This window comes from Vigna unguiculata, chromosome 5 (assembly GCF_037176805.1).
Source record: "Vigna unguiculata cultivar grain cowpea cultivar isolate G323 ecotype 2 chromosome 5, ASM3717680v1, whole genome shotgun sequence".
In the NCBI taxonomy this organism is placed as follows: domain Eukaryota; kingdom Viridiplantae; phylum Streptophyta; class Magnoliopsida; order Fabales; family Fabaceae; genus Vigna; species Vigna unguiculata.
Window position 1 is genome coordinate 39257691 of NC_140796.1, and position 8431 is coordinate 39266121.

Below are 8431 nucleotides of genomic sequence, written 5' to 3' on the forward strand. Positions count from 1 at the left end.
CAACCTATATTCTAGTTTAGTTTATCGCTTATTCACAACCTACTACATTAGTATGACAAATCTTTTCTATCTCAAAATTAATTTACCACACCTAAACACTACGCAATAGATGATTTCCTTGTAGCCCTAAATCATATGCATATGCGGGATACACAATAAAATTGAAAGAAATGTGGAGGCAAAACAAAATGAAGGGATTAAAGACCAAGGAATAGTATGCCAAAATTGAAAAGTACATCTGAGAAAGCAAGCTTGATACATTATTGACTAGGAAAGCATAATCATCACATATGCAAGACATATTTACATGATATGGGTTATTAAGGTTTGTGAAAATAGAGCAACATAATATTGGAAACATTATACAATTTATTAGATTAGAGAAACAAAGAGACAGAGAAAAGAAAGAAAACTTTATTTTGAGTGAAAAACTAAACTACGAAGGTTTACATGTTGAGTTTTTAAATACGCAGTAATCCAAAAAGGTAACTAAAACAGGGGTAGAAAAACTAAAACAGGGGTATAAAGGTAAAATCCTCCCTCAAGTTGGAGCAAAAATGTTTTTAAGAGCCACCTTGCTGATGAGAGTGGTAAACTTCTGATGTGGCAAGGCTTTAGCGAAGAGATATGCAACTTGTTGACGTGACTTAATGTGGATAAGTCTTAAGAAACCAGATTCCAATTGTTCTCTCACAAAATGGACATCAATGTCTATGTGTTTAGACCTTTGGTGCGAAACAAGATTGGATGATAGATGGATAGTAGAAACATTGTCACACAAAAGAGGAACCATTTATGATTGGTGGTCAAAGAACCGAAGGAGTTGCTTTAGCCAAAGTAACTCTGGAGTGATAGATGCAATAGCCTTTTACTCGATGACTTCTATTGAAGATCTAGAGATAGTAGGTTGTTTTTTTATTTCCAATTAAGGAGAGAATCACCCATGAAGATACAAAAGTCAGTAGTAGATTTTTTGTTGTCTAAACAGCTGCCTTAATCAACATCAACATAAGCACTAAGATTGAAATTGGATTGGGAAGAGAAAACCAGCCCTTATCCAAGAGTGGCCTTTAAGTAGCGGAGAATCTGATGAATTGCAAGAAGATGTGGCGTCTGAGGCTGGTTCATGAACTGGTTGAGCTTGTTGACAGCAAAACATATTTCAAGTCGAGAGATACAAATGTACATGAGTCTTCCCAATAGTCGTTTGTATGCAGAAGCATCAAGCAACAAGTCACCCTTTTTGGAGTTCAAATGTAGATTGGGATCCATTGGAATAATAGCAGATTTAGCATTAAGAAAGATGGTATCTTGTAAGAGTTGGATTATATACTTCCTCTAACATAGATTGATGCCTTGTTTGGACTTTGCAATTTCCAGCCCAAGGAAAAATTTCAGATCTCCTACAATATTGAGCTTGAATAGAGTCTGAAGGCGGTTTTGGCATCTGGTTAAACAATTTTTGTTTGGGCTTCTTATAGAATGATACCATCAACATATACTAGCAAAAAAACTATGTTGTTTTCTTCACCATAGTGAAAAAGGGATTAATTACTTGTGCATTTTATAAAACCATGAGATTTTAGTGATGTAGATAAATGTTTAAACCATTGTCGAGAGACTTTCTTTAAGCCATATAAAGATCTATTCAACCGATAAACAAGATTACCATTAGCATTTTGTTGGGTCTTATAACCTTGTGGTATTTTCATGTATGCCTTTTCATCTATATAGCCATTTAGAAAATCATATTGAACATCTAGCTTAATGAAATTCCATTGTTTAATGACAGTCAAAAATAAAAGGACACGTATAGTAGTAATAGTAGCAACAAGAGAGAAAATGTCAAGGAAAGCAATACCTGCCTCTTGTGTAAACCCATGTGCTATAAGTCTAGCTTTTCTTTTGGCTAAGGTACCATTAACATTATATTTTACCTTGTAAATACACTTACAACTGATGGCCTTTTTGTCTTTAGGTAGACGAATAATATCCCCTGTGTGATTGGTATCCATTGCTTCAAGCTCTTTGTCCATAGCAACTCGCCATTCAAGGAATCGATCAGGTTAATGATAATATGTTGTTTCATAAATGTTGTTGATTTGCATAACAAAATTGTGGTATTGAATATATAGCTTATCATATGATATTGAGTGACATATAGAATTAGATGACTACAAGTTAGGCATAAAAACAAGATATTCATTCAGATAAGCAGGAGGATTAATGTGGCAAAAAGATCTTCTTGGAATATTAGCAAGAGATGGAGTAGGTTAATCAGTCAAATCATTATTGTTATTATGATTATGTTCATTATGAGAAGTATGGCTATTTTCAGTGATAGGTGGTTGAAAAAAATTTGGAGTAGGAGAAAAATCATTTATAGGTTGAGGGATAATAGTATGGATAAAAGGATCACCAGTCTTATTTAACTGAGAATCAAAATTGTCATGTTGCATGATAAAAGCCATAATATTTTCATGAAAAATCACATTTCTAGAGAAAATAATTTTTTCATATTCAAGGCCATACAACTTATAACCCTTAACCCTAGTTGGATAACCAATAAAAATAGTAAGTTCAGCTCTGGGACTAAACTTATGTCTTTCATGTTTCTGAGTAGCAGCATAACATAAAAAGCCAAAAATCTTAAAGTTGGAATAGTCAAAAGCAACATTGTAAAGAATTTGATAAGGACTGCAATTTTTTAAAACAGGAGATGGTATCTTATTGATGAAAGATGTAGCAGTTAAAATACAGTCACCCCAAAAAGCAATAGAAACATTAGACTAAAATAATAAGGATCTAGCTACAGTTAACAAATATTGGTGTTTCCTTTCTACAATAGAATTTTGTTTTGGTGTATAAGGATAAGAGAATTGATACAAAGTTCCTTTAGAGGCTAGAAAATTGGTAAGCAAAAATTCATATGCATTATCACTTCTTAAACATTTGATGGATTTGTGAAACTTATTTTTAACAAATTGAAAAAGGTTTTTAATACAAATAGAGGCCTATTGTTTAGATTGCAATAAAAAAATTTAAGTAAAACGACTATGATCATCAACTATTGAAAGAAAACAATAATGACTGCTATAAGTAGGGGTATGAAAGGGTCCCCAAATGTTATAGTGGATTAAATCAAAACAAGCATCAAAGAAGTGATTATGACAAGTAAAGGGATGGCTTCATAGCTTGATTGGTTCACTACTTAACATTCAAGGAAAGACAAAAGATGAAGTAAATGCTTGTTTGAATTTGATTGAAATGAAGATCCGAGAAGACTTATCACCAAGGGAGGTTAGAATGAGTACTTATTTGCCATCTGCATGTTGCACTATGTCTAGACAAAAGAAGATAAATTTTTCCTTTGTCTAAAATCTTTCAAGTTACCACAAGGATACTATTCAAATATTAAGAGTTTAGTGTCGATGCAGGACTTGAAGCTTGTTGGTCTGAAGTTTCACAATTGCCACGTCTTAATGCAACAATGGTTACTAGTGGCTATTTGTGGAATTTTACCCAAAATGTTAGAGAAACTATAACTTGTTTGTGTTCATTTTTCTTTTCAATTTGTAGTAAATTCATTGATCCTATAAAGTAAGACGAATGATAAGTGTCTAGTTTAAGTAAAATATCATATCATTTAGACACTAATCTTGCATGATTATAATATAAAAAATAGTAAAACAACCCCTTTTATTTTATAAATATAGAAATTGGAGTGGAGAAGTTATTAAAGTGGAAATTAATATGTTTGTGCTATTTTTATAGATAAAATGAAGGAAATTGAGAAGTTGGTGTTAAGCCCCAAAATTGATGCTAAGCCACGTAAGTCGGTTTTTGAAAATTCAAAATATGAGCTTTGTGGCTGAGCATCAATATTGGCATTGAGCCACATGTTAAGAAACCTTTACTGCAAGGAAATCTCAAGCTCAATGATCGAGTTCGTACCCAACCAAATTAAACAATTTAAATGTAGTACTTGGTAATGGACCCAACATGATCTCCCAAACGACCAATATTATCGTTCAAAGGTTCCAAATTAAAAAAAGGGGAGGGCGGGTATGGTTTGGCAAATTCAGATTCAATTCAAATTCCAACACAGAATTAAGAAAATGTAATTGCAAATTTTAATAAAATAGATTAAAAATAGTATTGACTCCTTGAATTCGAATGCAATTTCACTTATCATGGGTTACAAAATTAGGATTCTGGCCTCACCCAATCCACTCGTTCAAAACCCACTAAGCGAAGGTCAAAAACGTGTTTCAATACGCAATTAAGCAAAGCATACATTCATTTATCTGTGGCAGCAAAGCTAATTCATTAAGCATGAACAAATTCAACGAAGAACACATTACCCAATCTGAAAATTAAGCATTAACAGATGCAAGATTATCTATTCATCACATAATCAAGATTAAGAGAGAACAAAAAAGAAAATGCAAATTAGAACCTCAAAGCTTAATTGCATATATTCTAAGAAGTAAGTCAATACACGAAATTAGCAAACCATGGAATTGAAATTACAAAGCAAAGGTAAACAAAAATATATCACCTTCTTGAATAAAACGGACTGAAATAGTATGCAAGTGCTCAAAAATGCTCTAAATGTGTGCAAAGAATAGGAAAACGAAAACCCCCCAAGTGGGTGCTCTCCTCACACATTAAGAATGGGGAAGAAGTGAGTGTTAGATTGAAATGGTGGTTTAAGCCAAGAAGGGGGGGGAGGTTGAATTGAATGTTTAAAACTTTTTCAAAAGCTTAAAACCCCTTTTGATTGAATCAAATAGACCACAACATTCAAATGCAACAGCTACAAAATAGTACACTTTCAATCGGTCAAAAAATAAAACAGTAGATTAATTTGTTCTTGAGTCTATGAATCAATTGATTAAAATTTCAAATTAATCAGTTAAAATCCTAGGAAATTATGTAGAATGTAGAATTCAAATATTTAAATCTAACAACAAACTTTTACACACAAGACTTGTTCCAAACAATATTTCTAACAAGTATGCACTATTAGATTACACAGAAACGCATTCAAACACAACAAATAATGATTTGCTTATTTTCTTGAGATTTTAAAATGAATTAAAGTGAGGGAGATGAAGGGAAGAGAATGGCACAATTGTATTATACTGGTTCACTCAATCACAAAGCTACATTCGGTTTACTAGGATAACCTGAGTCTGGTTTCCACTATATTTAAACGTTTTACAAATCACACACCAAGATTACACTTTTGAACAAAGAAACACACCAAGATTTTTGACTCACACAAAAATCTAGCCTGCAACCCTGCAAGAATGACACTCACAGACCTGGAATCACACTAGGTAAACAACCAAAGGCATAAGAACTACAAAACCTAATGGTGGCTCTCTGTAGCCAACCATACACGAGTTCTTCAAGTTAATCCCAAGCCAAAATGCCTCAAAGATCAACCAAGATCTTCAATCTTCACCTTGCCACTGTGTAATCAAAATAGAGAGAGTTTTCCAGCGATGAATAATAGGTTTTCATGCTCAAAAACTCAGAATCGTGCATCTACTCTCGAAAACACAACTTATATAGTTCGGTTTAAGTGAAATTAATCGGTTGAATTTTTCATACAATTAGTTGATTTCACTTTACTTAAGTGAAATCAGTCAATTGAAAAATATTTCAACTGATTGAATACATTCATACCAGAAACTATATACAACAAGCCTTTTAACTTGTTAAAACCCATTTTAACATATTAAAAGGGACACACTAAGACTAATAAGACATCTAACTCATGCCATATTAAGATTAAAGCCCAAGCTCCAAAATTACTTCACGAAGATACGTACAAAATAATTAGAAACGAAAATTAGACCAATTAATGCCAAATTAATCAAAATTCGGAATAATGGCCCAATGAAGCCCAATTAATGAAAATGCACTAACAATAGACAATTAAGCACTAAACAACCATCAAGATGGGCATAAAAAGGCAATGGAATAAGGAAAAATAATGACTCGTCACTCAAGAATAGTAGATAAGCTTCAAGAAAAAAACCCATGTAAGGGGGAAAGCTCCATTATTGATCATCAAGTTCAATGCTCAAGCATCGAACCAAACACGCCTATGGGGAAACCTCATGGCTAATCTAGTTGATTGGAGTTAGAGCAACGCTTGATTTTTCTATAAAAACAAAGCATACCTTTGTTATTTGCATGTTGATTTTTGTATATCATTTTAGATAGAAACCTAATAGAGAGCTTAGGCTTATAATAGAACATCTTTAGGAAACTATGGAAGGAGAAAAGCTACTCCATGTACTTTCTTTAAAGATCACTATGAGTAGTTAACTTCTTCATAATTAGGATTGAATGTAACTTCTCTAAATTCTTTGTACTACATGTGATTCAATATATATTATGTTCTATTTTACGTGTTGGTTATTTGATTTGCTTTTATTGCTTTGATGACTTAGCCAATCATCATACTTCATTAGCACTAAATACATTGGGAACTGGTTTAGTGTTTGTATCCAATCAAAATTCCTAAGGCTTGGTAAAATACCAAGGATGGATCTATGACTTTAGTTGATTTAAAGAGTCTTGTTCGTTAATGCAAGGGTTCTCCCCTAGGTGGGAATCACCATGTGTCTAATACCCATAGATTTTAATAGTACATGAATGAGGTTATATGGAATTACATTTAAGAGCACTTCTAGGAACACTAAAATAAACGACTTAACTTATTGAGAATCAAGGGTAGTACAATTGAGTGAAAGAAGCTAAGTTCAATTCCAACATCTTAATCAATATCACTTATCTTTATCTATATTCAAACATGCTTTCAAACTATCAAACTTTTATCAATTATTCCATTACAAACTTGAACATGTTATATATTATTTTTTTTATCAAACCAAATCCTTATGGATATGACCTTGTTGTGCTACAATCGAACCAGTGCACTTGTTGGATAATTTACACCCTTAATTAGCAAGAAACAATGATGTTAATGAAGAGAATTTGAGTAATCTTCATATTGTTGACACCTATTCATTTAAAAGAATGATCAATTTTGATGAAAACCCTATACTTGATGATGTACATGCAATTTGGGAAGATCACAATTTGGGAATAAACATATGACCAGTCCATAACTTATGTATGAATTTCATATTCTTGTATAAATTTATGTGTTTTGTTAAATAATTCATTTCCTAACATATGAGGTATATATTTTGGCACAAGCATTTGGATCTTTCCTCACCTGGCCTAGAATTTGGTTGGTTATATTTCTGACACCCCGATACAGATTCCGAAATCCACATTACACTACTGATTTTTTAAGTTTACGTGTTATTTTTGTTCAGACATAAATTGATTTTCATATTAAAAGTGTCACCTCGAGAGGAAATTCCTAAACCTAAGAAGATTCCTCTATCTCGTGGACGATCCTCTTGGTGCATTACACCATCTTGCTAACATCATAAGCGATGAGCCAATGCTGGTTCCATGGGATGCTGATGTATTTAGGAGAGACATTGACTTTCCATTGTACTTGCATAATCAAGATGTCTTAGAGTTTATGTTAGGAACAAAAGAACTGAATATTATTGTTATTCAATTATGAATGATGTAAGCCTTTGAACCATTCTTTATATTTAATTGATTTACCTAGTTACTTATATGAAGTAAATGTTTTATGTTTAGGTTTATGTTTGGTGTCAATAAGAATATGGGGTTGAATGATGTATATGGGTTCATAGACCCTAAACTCATTCATGAAGGCAAGAAGTTTGATGAGATCCAAGCATACATCACCAAATGTTTTTAACGAAGGAAGCAAATATATTGTCCCTTATTTTTGTGTAAGTGTAGTTTATTGACTTGTAATTATAATTTGTCCTTTTAAGGTTTAACAATAAATTTATTTTCAATTCAAGCATCTTTAGCAACTACTTGTGGTTTCCCTGAATGACAACATTATTGTTCAGTTTTGCTCTTTGCACAAGTCCCCCCAACCATCTCAAACATGTAATAGATTGGTAAGAACCTCAATGTTATGAACTTTCTTTGTTATATAAGTGTATTCTTAAATATTCCATCTCTCATAGTTTAGTTGTAGATCATAGCATGTTGTTAGGGAAATCAATTGCTAAGGCAAAAAATCTTACAAGGTTATCCCTCCAGGTTTGGTATTTTGGTCCACATATTTATAATTGTTTGATTCATTTTCTTCCTTAATTATTTGTAACTATGTTGATATATTGTAGTGTAATCAAGAAATTGGCTCATATGAGTGTGATTACTATGTAATGCAATAAATGACAATCGTTGTTCGTGCTCGTATTACAACTAGTTGGAAAACGGTAATAATTGCATTGAACAAAATACTTTATAACTTTGTCGTTTTATATACTAATTGAAATTATTATCT